At 37.0% G+C, this 18,017-nt stretch overlaps 1 long non-coding RNA gene across 1 annotated transcript; it reads left to right on the forward strand.

Annotated features, from left to right (window-relative positions):
- Window positions 1–10,230: 10,230 nt before the first annotated feature.
- On the forward strand, window positions 10,231–15,505 carry LOC121313863. Its single transcript, XR_005950060.1, has 3 exons — window positions 10,231–11,590; window positions 12,646–12,760; window positions 14,112–15,505. It is a non-coding gene; the product is annotated as an uncharacterized LOC121313863 (long non-coding RNA).
- Window positions 15,506–18,017: the final 2,512 nt, after the last annotated feature.

The raw sequence follows: 18,017 nt of genomic DNA on the forward strand, positions 1-18,017 counted from the left end.
TTTTTTTTTTTTGTTAGAAACCAATTGGTATATAACCCAAATATTAAAATAATTATATGCGATTTTAATGCAAGCATTAATTCCGTTACAGCTGCAAGCAAACAAGGAATGAGACTAAATACACTGTTTTCTTTAAATGCACATTAGTTCTCATTTCCTTTTGTGTTTCCTTTTAATAACTAACTTTAAGTGTTTAATGTGTGATGAATATAGTGGACTTTTGAAGTCTACAAAACTTGGTCCTGGGTCAAGAACAGTAATTTCTCTTTTATTTTGGAAGGCTAAAAAAATGTCCCTTGTTACTGTAATAGGAAGTGTGCATTATGAAGGAGATGAGTTTGCCTTAGGGGGTTATATCACCAAAATTCAGCTTGTTTTGTTTATTCAGAAAACAGGATTTTCTGTTCCAAAACTGATAGAAATAACTTTTGCTGTCACACTGTTGTCATATGACATGTTTGTGTTTATTGTGTCCTTTAGTAAGATATAATGTTAAACAACAAACCTAAATGCAGAATACCATCTGGTATCATTGTATAATAATTGAGGTGAACATAGAGTTATGTCCAATATTTACAACATTATTATAGCCATGTGCTGCTCTAAAATTGTGTTCGATTTTTGATAATGTGGAAAAGTGAAAACTTCCGTAAGACATGCAGGGCTACTTGGTGGTTCAATGGCCCCATCACATTCACATTTCTTTTAAAATCCATGTTTACTAAATAGCTTGCTCTCATTGAATACACCTTTAATCTTTATACATATGTTAATGATCCAACCATCTCACAACGGAATTGGTACCCTCAAATCATACCTATTTTCTATGAATGCAGAAACAAGGGGGCAGATAATTTGTCGCCTGTATAAATAATAATAATCTTTATATAGCGCCTTTCATAGTGGACCACCATCACAAAGGGCTTTGCAAGACAAGTGTGTGAACTATACATCAGCTGCAGAGTCACTTGCAACAATGTCTCACCTGAAAGTCGGAGCACAAGGAGGTTAAGTGACTTGCTCAGGGTCACACAATGTGTCAGTGGCTGAGCTGGGATTTGAACCGGGGACCTGTTGGTTACAAACCCGTTTTTTTTAACCACTGGACCCCATATAGACTCCTTGCATACTTACTATCCTGCTAAAATGTGAATCACAAGGCATTAGATCCAAAATGACTGGATTTGGTGGATACATAAAAGCATGTTTTTTCATTGACTGAAATGCAGATTCTTGGAACAAGCCTGTAAGCTTCATACTTGTGGGAACAACTGAACACAGACATCTAGCAGTTGTACAGACAATCAATGCATCATTCTTTGACAGACTATTAACAATCTGTTGACCTATGTAAAATTGGTGTTTCTGAAAAAGGGATTTTGTGTCTGCCTATCGATAAAATGCTCACGCTGCATAGATACACAATTCTATTGGATTATGTTGCCTGTGGTTAACACATTCAAGAACCAGGGGATTGTCGATATGTGACCTGAAGCTAGTGATTCATGTTCCAAAGAAAATTGTGTTTTTTATTTATTTTAATGCTGTTGGATGTCCAATCAGTACAAACCTTCGGTTATTCCCTGAGTCTACTGCTCTACATCTGTGTGACATGAAAGATAATTGCAAAATGCTTACAGTCCAGATAAACTATGGCTTCCCTTGTTATGAAGTCCTTTGAAGCTGCAGTCAAGTTTCATGATAATTGATAATCTAATCTCTACCAGGTCTGGTGTTTCTTTAGCCTTCTTTGGAATAGAGAAAAGGGAAATATTACAGCATATGCATGGATTGTTGAATACATACTGTAGGTCATCAGGTTGAGATTACACATCAAATGGTACATGTGTAGCCAATCTAATCTCTCTTTATGAACTGCTTTCAGGAAATTTGTAACACAAAATGTATGCCTTAATTACACATGGTAACTGTTTATTATATAGGTTTAGGGGAATGGATTTGATAATTATTACAAGAGTTAAAAATTGCAAGCTGAAAACATACCCACATATAGAAATTGAATAGCGTATTATCTCCTCCAAAGCCATTGTATGAAAAAAAAAATATATATATAAAGGATTGCAAAAACCTTTATCGTAAAACAGATTATTACTTGTCATTTGTGTCTAAATACAATTTGAACAGCCCATGTTCAAACTTCCATGACCTAAAACCACATTACCATTAGCTAGTTGATGATAATATGAATATGTCAGGTCAGTGCTGTTGACCAGGCACTGATTTTACTGGGACAAATCCATTTAAAGTCCTGTCCATTCCTAAAACAATAAGCTCCACAAGACATCAAATGCTGCTTGATTGACTGTATGTGATCAGCACAGTTGGGTTTCCATTTACTGAGCCAATACATCCCCCCTTTTTAATGCCAGAAACTAGTATATAAGAGCAGATGTGTATTTACAATTGCTGTGATAATGGGAGGACAAATCCTTGCACACATGCCTTCTGTCACTTGGCAGAATCGTGGACTCCAGGATGTTCTTGCACATGAAGTGGTCCATTGTTTCTTCAAAAAGGCACTTTTCTCTAAGCATAACCACCAAACTTGACAGAAGGCACAAAGCACTTATCCATCCATGCCTTCAGTAGTTTGTGCCAAACACTAACTTCTCAATTACCAGTCAACTGTTTTGTATATTATCTCATCACTGCATGGACCATTAACAATTCTGAGTTGACCATATGAGCTTTGGCAAAAGCAAACACCTTTGAGTGTTTAAGGGACAGTATGTGCTACCAAATCAACATACTTGCAATCACAGCTTCAACACAATGGACTTCAGATTGTCTGTGCTATGTGTCATGGCTGTGATATGAAGTATGGTTCATTTCTCTCTCAAGCTGACAAAAGCTGAATGCAACTTGGAACTCGATTTTAAGTGTACTGCCATTAAAAAAATCCTAGGCCTCATTGATTTTTAGCAGACGTTACAGATACAATAGGCTAGATTATTAAAGTCATGAAAAGAAAAACGACAACTACATTTTAAAAGAAATAAGAAATAAATTAAATAATATATCTGACTTATTTATTTCTGGTTTGGTCGTTTTATTTGGTGCATCTTTCCTGTCTGAAAGAATTGAGCTTCTGACAATTTGGAGTGAATCTATTTGTTCATATTATTGTGAAATTATAGATTTTATATCAAAATCTATCAACAATACCATGTTGATACCATTCTATCAATGGCTGCCATTGAGACAGACCTTTTCTTCCATTGCCCCAAAGTGCATTGCAGCACAACTGCATTGTAGATCATCTGGTAAGAGTGAGTTAAGGCTATCATGTTTAGCTCCATCCTTATAAACCATAGCAACCACAGTAAAAGCAATGCAATTGTAATGAAGACCAGTGAAAGTATTGCAGGGCATTGGCAAGCATTGTAAAGCCTAAAGGTATTGTAAAACATAGTAAAAAAAAAACATGACAATCCATGGTAAAGGGAGACAGTTGCAGAGATGGAGCAGCATAGTGGAGGAGGAAGGGAGGATGGAGGCAATGAAAATGCAAGACAGAATAAGAGCATGACTTGAGGTTTAAATAGTGAGAGTGGCAGATATTATAAGTGGGACATAACCTAGTTCCTTCCTGAACCACACACAAGGTTACAACTATAGTACATGATATTATAACCATGTAATAGAATTGGAGAACTGCAAAATTATTGTGGAGATTTACTGTGATAAACTTTTTCAAGGGCAATGTAGTCCATTCACTTTATTGAAGAATGGCCCAGAAAGACTATGGATTAAAAAGGGACATCTTTACAAACTGTTAGATGGTGATGGTTGGTTGGTTGTAACTTTTTGTCTATTGTTGCATTCATCTAGGTAATGACCACATTGTAAAACTAGTTACTGTAAGACACGTTCTGCACAGATGTCAGTTTTCTCTTTGAAGTGTCGGTTCTGGGTATTTAAGGATAGGGCACAGCGACTTTGACACTGTGATATCTTCAAAATCTCGGATAGAAAGATGTAGCAGCACCGCTCTCCTGGAAAATATTACATATAATCTAATCTAGTTGATCAAAGCAAAGCATATATAAATGAATAAATAACAGACAGCTTTTTCAAGTTTTTGAAGCACGAAAGCAAAGGACCTAATTTAAAAATTAAATGGAAGTACAACATTACCTTATGAAGTGCCTTTCATGTACATGTATCCCAAGGCACTGTACACAAACTATTAAATCACCAGTAGGCCAGGCCAAGCAACTATGGTTTAAGTCTTGTCTTTAAAAGCTAGATAGAGCCAGAGTTACAAAATACTCTTCTTGGCGGAGAATTCTACTGTTCAGTAACATTAAAGCGCTATAGCACCGGGAACTGGACTTCAGATACTGGTACTGTAACATTTCTGATAACCTCAGGAAGTGAGGGGATGTGCTGCCAGCAGTGTTGGGTGTACGCCAGTATCTTTGATGAAAGGGTTTACATTTGTCTTAAAACTTGTTCATCATGGAATGTATCTGTTCCAGCTTTCCCGTCATGCTGTCACTGGTTCAAAACATATTGAGCTTCTCACTTCAGTTCATACTTATTTATGTATTTATTGAAGTCTTCAGAACATATACTGTACCTAACTCAACTAATTTCATCTTTTGTTTTGTGTTTTATATAGCAGATATGTGGCTCTTGTATTTATTTATTTTTTTAAGTGGATCATTTTGTTTTGGTGCCAGGACAGATTCATAGTACACAATAACAAATTATATTTTTTTCTCCTGCTATGGTATTTTGTATGGGTTTTTGTTTCAATATACCATCATATTAACGTTATCAACCCAATTGTTATTTCATACATTCTGGGAAAGAAAGAAATACAGTGCCACATTTGGGATCATAGTTCATAAAATTTTTAAGTATACTGTAGATTTTATATAGATTATAGGCTTGCTAAAACAGGTTCCAAATTATTTTAAATTGTAACATGGTCTTTTAAAAATGTGCTTTTATTACAAAACCAAAATTCCAGCTGTTATCAGAATTTGTCTCCCAATATTGCCGTAAGGCTTTGAATGGTTTCCACTGTGTATAATATAATTCTGGTTTTGGAATACAGTCAAACCTGCTCATGCCACCACCTTTAATTAGTGATCACATGGTCTGTGACCACTTTAAATGCCTCCCAACGACATTTGTGCTTTTATTTAACTGTATTAAGCAACCACCTGTCCAACGCGACCAGCGACCACAATTCTCTACCCAGCAACTGACTCAAACCTGTATTAAGCACACTTACACGGGGCTACTATTATAAGAAAAATATAGTTTTCCATGGTACATCCTAAATTGAAAGGAATACGGTAACCATTTTAGCGGTCTTTTAACTGTTACAGTGCTCTCTTGTAAAGGAAGAGAGAAAACATGGAGAAACAAAAGGCCCTCCCTATATGACAGAATTCAAGTTATTAAGAAAAACTGCTGAAAAATTTGGCACTAGAAAGACGCAGGTACAGCATTTTGAAACGAAAAAAACTAGGGCTTGAAGTTTTAGGTTTTTATTTTTGTTCACGTGACCGTGTTTTGAGCCGATTTCAATATCTTAATTAAACTGTTAATTACTAAACAAAGTCGCTTCTTTTTACCTTGATGTCCTGATTGACTTGCTGATTCTGTTTCACCATCTTCACTATTCGAACACAAGAGCAAGCAATGACATTAATCATTTCTGCCAGATGCTACTTTAACTTGCATTTCGCTTTCACACTTGTATGTGCTAGTCTGGGAACTAGGTAGCTTCCAATGTGTCTGTTTCGTTTTGTGTTGTTCTTTCCCACTAATTTAACAGAATGTTCTCATAATTAGAGGGTTAAGACTTAAAGGCAAACCGTTAAAAGGAAAATACTTCAGGCCCGAAATATTTAAGCCATACTTATAAGAGTACGAAAACAACATGCTCTGTAATCGAAAAAGATGTTATGCTAATGCTGGCGTTGGTTTCAGGATGCAGTGAATCAACACTCACCTGAAAGGCAGACACAGGCATTGAAATTTACAAAGGATTTAAAACATTTTGTGTGACTTGAGACAGGCAAGCATTCATTACTTTCACAAAGTAATTTGTTTTGAAAATGCATTATTTAATTGGATATTATTAAATGACATACATCCTTTTGTTCATATTACATCTGGCTTTTACAATGTATGTAAGACATACATAATTACAGAAAAGCATGTTAGAGACAAACAGGAAATTCATAAGTTATTGGCCCTCTTTTAAGAGATCATCTGTGTTAAGAGGCCACTATTAGACTGTCCCTTGAGTGGTCTCTTAATACAGGTTTGAATATATATATATATATATATATATATATATATATATATATATATATATATATATATATATATATATATATAATCTTCGATATACTTGCTTTGTACCTTTATTTGTATTCTTGTTGAGCATAAATTATTTTAAGATTAGGATTTGTGTTAGTTTTTCTTGGGTTTCATTGATTAAAATATTTTTTTCATATTGAACATAGTCCAGGAGCATCCTGAGGATGAGAGAACATTTTTCCATAGAAACATAACAGAAAGATTAGAGGCAGACTTCCTTCATCTGTAGACTTGCAACTACTGACTTAGGGGCAATTGATGGGTACAATTGGGGTCAGAGCACTCCACATATAGACCAATTTGAATGCTGGAATATTTTATTTAGTAGTCCTTGTATTGTAAGAATTAAATACACACATGAATAAATCATGAATCAGCTTATATCATACTGTCTGGCCTAAAAGGTTAATAGCAGTCAAGATTTCATCGTCATATAATATATAATATATTATATAATAATATATATATATATATATATATATATATATATATATATATATATATATATTAATTACTCGATTGGTATACTGACTGCAGTTCTGAAGAAGCATTAAAGGCAGCATAACAACAGAGACTCTTAAGCAGCAGCTAAATATAAAAAAAGGGGAAACAACTCTGTTCTTATAACATCTATGTTTTACAAAGCAACTGATGAACTTTTATCAGAAATACTCTGCACAGTTAGAGCTCTAAGTATCTTGAAAAAAGTAGACCAGTCATGGCCTGCATCTACCATATGCACTTGTGTGACGGACAGGTTCCTCCATATTCCCATATTGAGATACACTCAATAACATGTGACAAGTAAATGTATGTCAAGCGCCATCACAAGGGGGTCTTCTAGATATATGTGACAAAGTATATACAAAGGTTGTGTGGGATTAAGCAGATGGATATATTACTTTAACATGGGTAAGTAACAACAAAAAGAGTGTATGAACGGTGGGAGGTGGGTTCAAAAACTGGCCATGTCCCCTTTAAGTCTATAGGCAAGTCCACAGAAAACATTTGTTGGACAGTGTTTACAGTAAGCCACTATGAAAAAATAAATATAAACAAGATCTACTTAAATTAGGCTATTTAGGGATGTCTCCTATATAAAAGCAGGGTGAATAATACTAGCAGGGTGTCATTTGTGGTTTTTGAGGGTGACCCTCAGTTATATGATTAGGTCTAGAACTATTTTGAAATAGAAAAAGAATGCAACAAACTTAAGAACCAAGATGAAGATATGTATTTTTAAACTTTTATTGGCTTATTAACTTAAAAGGCCTGAAATAATTTGGCACCAGCCTATTTAACCCATATATCCCTTAGATCTCTGAATATGGGATTGCTGGTAATTCCTAAAATAAAGTATGTTAAATGGGGGCATTTTTATAATTTTTATTTTTGAATCTGTTTTATATGTACTACTTGTATTTAAAATATTCCTTCATACTGGGAGGCTGAGCAGGAGCAGTGGAGGGCTGAAGGGGCCCCCCCTGTGTGTCATGTGCAGAGACTTTGGTCATGATCGGGAGGACTGCCCCATGAAGACTCCTGCTTCTGGGAGGCCTACTCAGTGGGGATGGTGTCCTGTGCGTCCGGATGGTTTTGGCTGCTGGAGCAGCAGACCCCATCACCTCCGCAGGCCTGGAGGTCTGCTTGCCGCTCCCACCTACACCAGCAGAGGCAGAATACCTGCTAGTTCCGCCTCTACCGCCATGGGATGATTACTTATTGTTCCCACTTTTCTCAGCAGAGAGTGAATGCCTGCTGGTTTCACCACAACCCCCATCACAAGGAGAGGAGCAGGAGCTGCCTCTGCCTCCATCACTCCTGCCTGAGGGAGAGAAGCAGGAGCTGCCTCTCCCTTCACCACTGGACGGACCAGGACAGGATGCCGGCAGTTCTCAAAAGCCCCTGCATAGGTTGCTGAGGGGAGCACTGGAGAAAACCGCCTGGCCGCAGAGGCTGCGAAGAGGGCTAACCCCACCACCACCAATAGTCCTGGCTCCATCACAGGGAAAAGTAAAGCTCCTGCTGCCGCCTTCATGGCCAGGAGCTATCCTCCCGTCGTCGCCTCCCGAGGGTCCGCTGCCACCTGTCACCTCCCAGGGATGCCCACACATCACTGCCCAGTGATACCACACCCGCTCTGCTCAGGGATGCCACGTCTGGATCGCCTGGGGTTGTCTGCTGCTCTGCATTGCCTGGGGTTGACTGCTGCCCCACGTCGCCTGGGGTTGCCGGCAGGTCCGCATCGCCTGAGGTTGCCTGCTGTGCCGCTTCGCCTGGGAGAGCTGTTTCTTTTGTGTCTCCTACGGTTGCAGATGGTCCTGCTTTGCCTGGGGTCACTGCCAGCTCTGATTCGCCTGGGGTCACTGCTGACTGCCATAAATGTATTTGTTTAGTTTTCTTATTTAAAAACAAAGGTATTTGCTTATTTATTTTAGAACTCGGTACCCCTCTGCCCCTGTGCAGTTTATTATTTTGTGTTTGTATTATGATTTATTTATTTGTATATAATGAAGGCGAAAGCCATGTGTTTTGCTATTGTTTTATTTCTGGCAGAGGTGAGATTAGGCAGCTCGTCCTCTGCCAGTGCATAATTAAAAACCTTGTGTAGAAGGTGACTCTGCATAAAAAGCGTGTGGCTCTCTGCACTTGGGTTAGGTTGTTCAGAAGAGAGAGAGCACAGCGAGCAGGTGAGCGAGAGAACGAGGAGTTTAAAAAGAAAAAGTAAATATAGGAACAGTGAAGGCGATTGTCCATCCTGACCAATATGATTTTTGTTTTTGTTTACATCTTTTGTTGTACTCTGTGAGCAAGAGTGTTTGTGTTCAAATATTTTATTTATTTTTGTTATTTAAAAATAAAACAGCGCCGCAGCGCCTTTATTACAACTGCAGTATCTGTCTGTGTGTCTCTCTGGCTTGACGTCACCACTCAGACACTTCTGTCACAGCATTATATATATATATTTTTAATTTAGTTACTGGTGTTTACATGATATATTTCTTAAACTGTTTTTCATCTGACATTTTTGTTTGTCTGTGTGGTTTTTATAGATCTGGCAATATGTTTTGTCCCGTAAATTGCTTTGAGATACACCTGCATGAAGGGTACTATATAAATAAACTTTGATTTGATTTTATATGATATGGTGGTCTTGAAATGCATATGTGCACACCAGAAAGTACCTAAATATTACATTAAAATGTATACAAACCATTTCTGTCTAGGAAACCTAAATACACATTTGGAAGATTTGAAATTACTTTTAATAAATGTATAGATTCTCAATAAAACTATAGATTAAGCCGATTCTATTAAAGGTTTCACCAAGAAAACCTTTGTTTTACTGCTGGTCATATTTACTGAATTTACAAAGCAACTTGCCTTGTTATTACTGTTAAACAGAGATGAGAAGTCATAAGCAACACATGTTTAAAATGTACATGTAAGGTGGTAGTATATCCTCATTCAGAGCTGTGGATGAAATATATGCAGAATAAATTGTAAATGAGAATATCAAGTGCAGCATATTCATATTTTAAAGTGTGGTATTGTACTGTTTTTTTCTAAGCTTTTCAGCTTTATTAATAATAAAAAATGTAGTAGAAAAATGTTGCTTAATTTATCTTTTATGGGAACACAGAGAAAATGTTTTGATGGTGACATTAATATGAGGCTGTGATAAAGAGAGAGAGGATCGATGTTGTAAATCTTCCTCCCGATTAGAATGGGCGCTGTGTGAGGACGGTGGTATGCTGCCTCATTGACGGACCGCCTTTACGGTAGGTGGAAACCGGAAAGGTGACCATATTAGAGGGAGCACGTAGTTGCATGTACCTGGAACGACTCCATTGCAATCCGATGTTGGGTGGCCCTCTATTGGAGAAACCATGGCAATGGGATGATTGCAGGGAGGGGGTTGTGGGTACAAAAGGGAAGCAGCTACGTCAGTACGCCTCCTTGCGCTGAGAAACGTAACAAGTGGCTGGAGCCTGTATTGTTTGTTTTGGTTTTGTATTACGTGTGTGTTCTGTGTTCACAGAGGAGGATTGAACACGGCAGTCACCCTTGAGCACTGCCCTGCACAAGGAGGACGCAGGATGGATTAAGTCCTTTGGATTAGGACCTGCTTTATTATTTTTGGGTTTGCAAGCTCTCCATGTACCTCCCAATACCATTGCTGTAGAGGGGCAGATTGTTTCTTTTTGTGGTGTTAGAATAAACACAGATTCTTTCTTGGGAAACATACTGTGTGGACAGTCACTTTATTGCACCACACCACTTGCACCTGACAATATTTGGTGTCCAGAAGTGGGAAAGGATGGACCCAACTGCATTGGCAGCCTTTGCTGGAGGCGCTGGAGTGGAGGCACCAGGAATCGTTGACAGTCACGATAGAGAGGATGCACGGTATGTTCCTGGAGGCCAATCGGGGGAGGGAACCGGTCGCTGAACCAGCAGTGCAACTGCCAAGGACGATGGTAGTGAAGATGTCGCTGGAGGATGATCCCGAGGCTTAGTTGGTTGCCTTTGAGAGACAGGCAACAGCAGCACAGTGGCCTCAGGAGCGGTGGGCAACCCAGCTGGGCCCCAACTTGATCGGGGAGGCCCAGGCAGCCTACCAAGCCCTGACACACAAGCAAGCCCTGGTGTACGACTAGGTGAAGCAGGTCATTCTCCAGCGAGTCAATATCACAGAAGAGACGCACCACCATCGGCTCCGGGAATACCAGCCACCCCAGCAGCTGGTGTGCGGCAAAACTGCATTCACACTATAACTAAAAGCAGTAAAAAAGACCTGTGAATCAATGAAGCACAAATCGAGCCAAAAAGCATTACTATACCAGTCAAATTAATATACTTGGCAGGAAGGAATGCCGAAATCAGTAAAGGGACAGCCCAAAAACCTATGTTGTTTATAAAAGTTTAGGTAAAGGACAGATTGACCAGCTTTGAGAAGAAATGATTAATTACACAGCATTAAATAGCCTAAAACCAATCTAGTATTAATTAAAAATGCACAGCAGAGGATTTATCTAGTAATAATGCTGGTGTAAGGCCGTGGCAACTACTTGTTTTGGAATTCCCATGTTTGTTTTTTTGTTTTTGTTTTTTTGTCTGCAGATATAGAATGTTTAAAAAAAAATGCTGGTCATGTTTAAAGGCTAGCCTGGCGCATCTGGAGTGGCATCCTTGGTGAGGCATTTAATCTGCTAGCAGTGAGGTATGTTAAGCTTCTTTGCTGTTTCTTCCTTGTCTCTCAGGCTAATACTGCCCCAGAGAGCAAAGATGATCCCAACTCAATGGGTGGGATGAGGGAACAATTAGGGACAATAATGTTAGTCAGTCTTGAGGAAAAAGTAGGATAATGAAATAATTCCTTGATCAGACCTGCAGATGATTTGCTACTCGGCATGGTAGCTCTGCGGTGTCCTTTAAAGTCCGCCACAGTGTACAAAATTATTTTTTATAGTGTACAAAAATATATATATTTTTCCTTCTTTTAGCCTGACTTTTGCCTTACCGTATTATAAACAGTATTTTAAGACAATAATTAAGCTTATCTCATATCTCATGCTTTTTAGATTTAGCACCTGATCAGACATTTTACTGTATGTCTGAAACAAATTTGAATCATCCATCCATTAAATATTGTTGCTGGTACCTAAGCTGTTATCACTAGTGCATTCTTCGCAGTCTGCCCCCAAAAGAAATCCTGTGAGCTACGCATGAGAAGTAGAAATGACAAAGGGGGCCAGGAGGAGAAAGAAAGACAGAATTTAATAAAGTTCAACAAGGCAGAAAGGGCAGCTGTAGCAGTGAATAGTGTTTTTTTACGACCTCTGCCTACTTAAACACTTTTACACTCCAACCTTTTATCTCTGTCTGCATGCATCGAGGGGGGGGGGGGGGGGGGGAGTCCCATACCCATTTTTATGAGAATGTTGACTGAGGGTGGTCACCATCTGTGCAAACTGTCTGAAACTGGGACTTCCTCTGAGTCATACTCATAGCCGAGGAGGAAATCTCACTTATAGATAATGTAAGGAATATTATTTGTCTTAGAAATTGCAAGTTATTTTTCTAGGGGAAATATTTCTGTATATCGCTAGCTTGACCGACATGTAACACACAATAGATGGGTCTGTTTAACGAGAGGTTTGCTTTCCATAAACTCACGTCTAGAGTCTTCTTTTCATATTATATTATCTGGTTCTTTTATTTTCTTTGTTTGAGTATGATCCATCTTTATTCTTTATTTTTTTTTTATTTCCCTAGGCTCTGTGTAAATAAATGTCCTAAAATTTATTGATTTTAAAGATTGAAAAAAAAACATGGTTTCAATACCAGGAAATGGAGGATAAGTTTAAACTTAACTTCAAGACAGAAAACGGTAAGCTTTGCTTTTTAATTAATTGTTTTTTAAAGGTTCAAGCACATCAACAACAATCAATTAATGTACACATTAATCTGTTTGACAGCAGGGAAGTTTAAAAAACAAACATAATAAAATATACTTCCATGAGATTGCAGAACACAATGGAAAATTATATATATATAATTTTTGTATCAGTATTATAATCAAAATACTTTTAACAAACTACATTTTCATAATCTATCTATGTTATATCTATATATATATCTATATATATATTATAATATGTATATCTATATATATATATAATATATATAGTATATATATTTTTGTCAATATTAAACGTGTATTTTGATGTTACGCGTTGACCATGCAATTCAAGCTGAGAAAATGACCACTAAACAGACTTTCCACTTAAATAACAAGCAGGATAGTAAGATGGACTTCACAGCAGACTCACTGCTCTAAATGACACATGAGATGGGCCAGCAGAGCACAAAACCTCTAAAAGCAAGTATTTTTAATTAATAATATTATAATAATATTCTTTTGTTGTTGTTGTATATTGTGCATTACATTGCACTACAGGGATTTCATAATTTACTACAAATCCCTCTTGCCCCAGCTCAGGCTTTTGTGGACTGTTGTCAACAAAACATCACCACTACCCTATTTGTTACTATGGGAAGTCTTCACTTAACAGGCACCTTAAAACTTAAAACACACAGGAGCTCATTAGCCTTTCACTCCAGTAAAAGGTGGTCTCTCTTGATCAGGCTGTACTTGCCTATGTGACACCTAGTAGAACAGAGAAAACTTCATTTTTAAACGCTTTCAATCTCTTAATCATTCTTTAAAAATAAAAAGGCAACAATAATGTCCTTTCTTCCCTAAATAAAATGGTTTTACATTAAAAGTGTACTTAATAAAACCACATTTAATAAAACCACGTTTTAAAGGCTGGAGTTCAAATCTGAGATATTGCTTGGAGCATTTTGAATTCTCTATCAATACAAAATTATTTCCTATGCAACTGAATGAACTCTGAATGCAACAGAATTGGCCACAAACAAACCATTGCTGATTGTATCTTTCATCAAAGTTAATATTTAAATGATCAGCATCCTGTTTGACATACCACTTCATGTCATGAGACACTGGATAAATAACTTAATTTACACATTTGGTGTGAGGCTGGAAAACCGCTGAATTGTTGTGGGAAGTCACATTCATAAGGAAATACTGTACTAAACACTTTAACAGAAGTGAAATAATCCGTACTGTAAGTCTAACCATTTACCACTTTATGTAATTTTTTTTATAAGAGCCATATCCTTTTTTTATAGTAATGGAATGCTTTTTTTAATAGCAACCACCAGCCACCAGCCATCATCTATGGATACATTCCCCCCAAATAAACTTCCTGGAACAGATGGAGGATGATAAAACAGACTTCTCACTTGCATTCCACTATGCAAGGACTTTGTTGTTTTACATAGAAACAAACAAACAATTTAGTTTAATCTAAAGTTTATCTGTAAAAAAAAAAAAAAAAGATAGTCAATTGTTAGTGTCCTGTTGCAGTAATAAAATGTCTAGACAGCAATTAACATCAAATTCCCTCAAGAATTCAAGCATGTCATCAGCACTAAAGCCGGGTTTCAGGGACCAATCTGAAGATGTTTCATCATCAATCAGTTTTTAAAATTGAACAGTGTTTTCTTTTGCAAGGCCTTTTGCTATGCTGGCCTGACAAGGGTGCTAAATCTGATAAAACCGAGATAGTCCCTTGGTCTGTTTTTGTCCAGCAAGCACCCCCTGCAGATAAAAGTTTAAATTCCACAGCTCAGTTCAGTTTCGCCCCTAATTAAGTTACAGGACCAATAACACGTTTTCTGAATGAACAATAAGTTAGTTGAAAGATAAAAGAAGAGATAACCTCAAATGAATTAGATGTGCTCATTTAAAGCACTTTTTTTTATCAAGTCATCCCTTTACAATTAGTTTTAAATCTAGTTATATATATCTAAGTTTTTGTCAGATTAATTTTCTATTTCCTACATAGGCTTCTATAATGTACATCCCTGTATTATCTATAAATATTTTTCTCTTCTTTACCCATTGCCATTAAATATATATTTTACAAGTAGAGACCTGGCCAAAAAAGATATTCCACTCCATCAATTATTAATCACGCCTTTCATCAAAAAATTCCTTTATACAACTGTTATGAAAGTTATGAAACTTTAAACCAACAGTGTAAAATAGCCACCCTTCATTTCAGGTGAACTGAAATTGTACTGTAGGCCTGTAAGTGGTTATCAGGGGAAGTGAAGCAGTTTCACACAGCGACTGACAATCCAAACACATGTAGTAGTGTTTCAGGCATCTAATTTAGTTATAAAGATTGCATTTTTGAGAACACACTTTGCATTTAGGAAAACTTAGACTTCCGATTCCTTGGTAATAACATTGTTTAGTTAGTTGCACAGCTGGCAAATAAAATCTAAGCCTCTACCATGTCAGTATTGTTATCCTGGCTTCAAATTACATGAGCTACCTTGCCTATGATTATAATGCTGTCAGAGTGAAATGGGAAATGTTTTGATATTTAGCTTGGTGAGGTAACAAACTGAACATCTAATTTTAAGAATATGTTTTGTGTTAGAATTAGTTTACATGCCTCATCCTATGCTGTAGGTTAATATCTATCTATCTATCTATCTATCTATCTATCTATCTATCTATCCATATATCTATCTATCTATCTATCATCTGTAGTTCGTCTATATTGACGAACAAGACAAAATGAGAAGTCCACCGCAAAGTTGCACAAGTAAAAAAAAAAATACAAGACCCAATGTATTGCATATGACAAACATTTGGATACTATTTTCTTAGTGGTGGAAAAACATGATAATTTACATTAAAAACTGTAAAAGACTGGAAATTATGATACATTCCATTGAAAATGACATAAAAGACCGAAAGAACTACATAATGTACCAGATTTGAATAGGCACTTCCCTGTTTTCTTAGCAGAAGTTGTACCACTTTTTAACATGCACCTGAAAATAGCACTACACCAGTAATAAATTAAAGTTACTTTCCCCTCTGACTGTATCATCTACTTTGACTTCAATTCGGGTAAAATCTGCCATCTGACTTAAACATTGCCGGAACTGTGCATGTACTGTGTTCTAAAATAGTAAATTTAGTATTATTTTTAAACTATTTTCATTTTGGTAATTAAATGGTATTAAGAACATAAGAACATAAGAAAGTTTACAAACGAGAGGAGGCCATTCGGCCCATCTTGCTCGTTTGGTTGTTAGTAGCTTATTGATCCCAAAATCTCATCAAGCAGCTTCTTGAAGGATCCCAGGGTGTCAGCTTCAACAACATTACTGGGGAGTTGATTCCAGACCCTCACAATTCTCTGTGTAAAAAAGTGTCTCCTATTTTCTGTTCTGAATGCCCCTTTTTCTAAACTCCATTTGTGACCCCTGGTCCTTGTTTCTTTTTTCAGGCTGAAAAAGTCCCTTGCGTCGACACTGTCAATACCTTTTAGAATTTTGAATGCTTGAATTAGGTCGCCACGTAGTCTTCTTTGTTCAAGACTGAACAGATTCAATTCTTTTAGCCTGTCTGCATATGACATGCCTTTTAAGCCCGGAATAATTCTGGTCGCTCTTCTTTGCACTCTTTCTAGAGCAGCAATATCTTTTTTATAGCGAGGTGACCAGAACTGCACACAATATTCAAGATGAGGTCTTACAAGTGCATTGTACAGTTTTAACATTACTTCCCTTGATTTAAATTCAACACTTTTCACAATGTATCCGAGCATCTTGTTAGCCTTTTTTATAGCTTCCCCACATTGCCTAGATGAAGACATTTCTGAGTCAACAAAAACTCCTAGGTCTTTTTCATAGATTCCTTCTCCAATTTCAATATCTCCCATATGATATTTATAATGTACATTTTTATTTCCTGCGTGCAGTACCTTACACTTTTCTCTATTAAATGTCATTTGCCATGTGTCTGCCCAGTTCTGAATCTTGTCTAGATCATTTTGAATGACCTTTGCTGCTGCAACAGTGTTTGCCACTCCTCCTACTTTTGTGTCGTCTGCAAATTTAACAAGTTTGCTTACTATACCAGAATCTAAATCATTAATGTAGATTAGGAATAGCAGAGGACCTAATACTGATCCCTGTGGTACACCGCTGGTTACCACACTCCATTCTGAGGTTTTTCCTCTAATCAGTACTTTCTGTTTTCTACATGTTAACCACTCCCTAATCCATGTACATATGTTTCCTTGAATCCCAACTGCGTTCAGTTTGAGAATTAATCTTTTGTGCGGGACTTTGTCAAAAGCTTTCTGGAAATCTAAATAAACCATGTCATATGCTTTGCAATTATCCATTATCGATGTTGCATCCTCAAAAAAATCAAGCAAGTTAGTTAGACACGATCTCCCTTTCCTAAAACCATGTTGACTGTCTCCCAGTACCCTGTTACCATATAGGTAATTTTCCATTTTGGCTCTTATTATAGTTTCCATAAGTTTGCATATAATAGAAGTCAGGCTTACTGGTCTGTAGTTACCTGGTTCAGTTTTGTTTCCCTTTGTGTGGATCGGTATTACGTTTGCAATTTTCCAGTCTGTCGGTACCACCCCTGTGTCAAGAGACTGCTGCATGATCTTGGTTAGCGGTTTGTAAATTACTTCTTTCATTTCTTTGAGTACTACTGGGAGGATCTCATCCGGCCCAGGGGATTTGTTTATTTTAAGAGCTCCTAGTCCCTTTAACACTTCTGCCTCAGTTATGCTAAAGTTATTTAAAACTGGATAGGAACTGGATGACATGTGGGGCATGTTGTCAGTATCTTCCTTTGTAAAAACTTGTGAAAAGTAATCATTTAACATATTTGCTATTTTTTTTTCTTCCTCTACGATTTTGCCATTTGTATCTCTTAAACATTTAATCTCCTCTTTGAATGTTCTCTTGCTGTTGTAATATTGGAAAAACATTTTGGAATTGGTTTTAGCTCCCTTAGCAATGTTCATTTCTATTTCTCTCTTGGCCTTTCTAACTTCCTTTTTGACTTGCATTTGCAGTTCTGTGTACTCTTTCTGTGTACTTTCTTTTTGGTCCTTTTTTAATGCTCTGTAAAGTGCCTTTTTTCGCTGAATATTTTTTTTAATTGATCTATTAAACCATTTTGGCAATTTAGTTTTACATTTAGATTTGTCTACTTTAGGGAT

This window comes from Polyodon spathula, chromosome 4 (assembly GCF_017654505.1).
Source record: "Polyodon spathula isolate WHYD16114869_AA chromosome 4, ASM1765450v1, whole genome shotgun sequence".
Lineage (NCBI taxonomy): Eukaryota > Metazoa > Chordata > Actinopteri > Acipenseriformes > Polyodontidae > Polyodon > Polyodon spathula.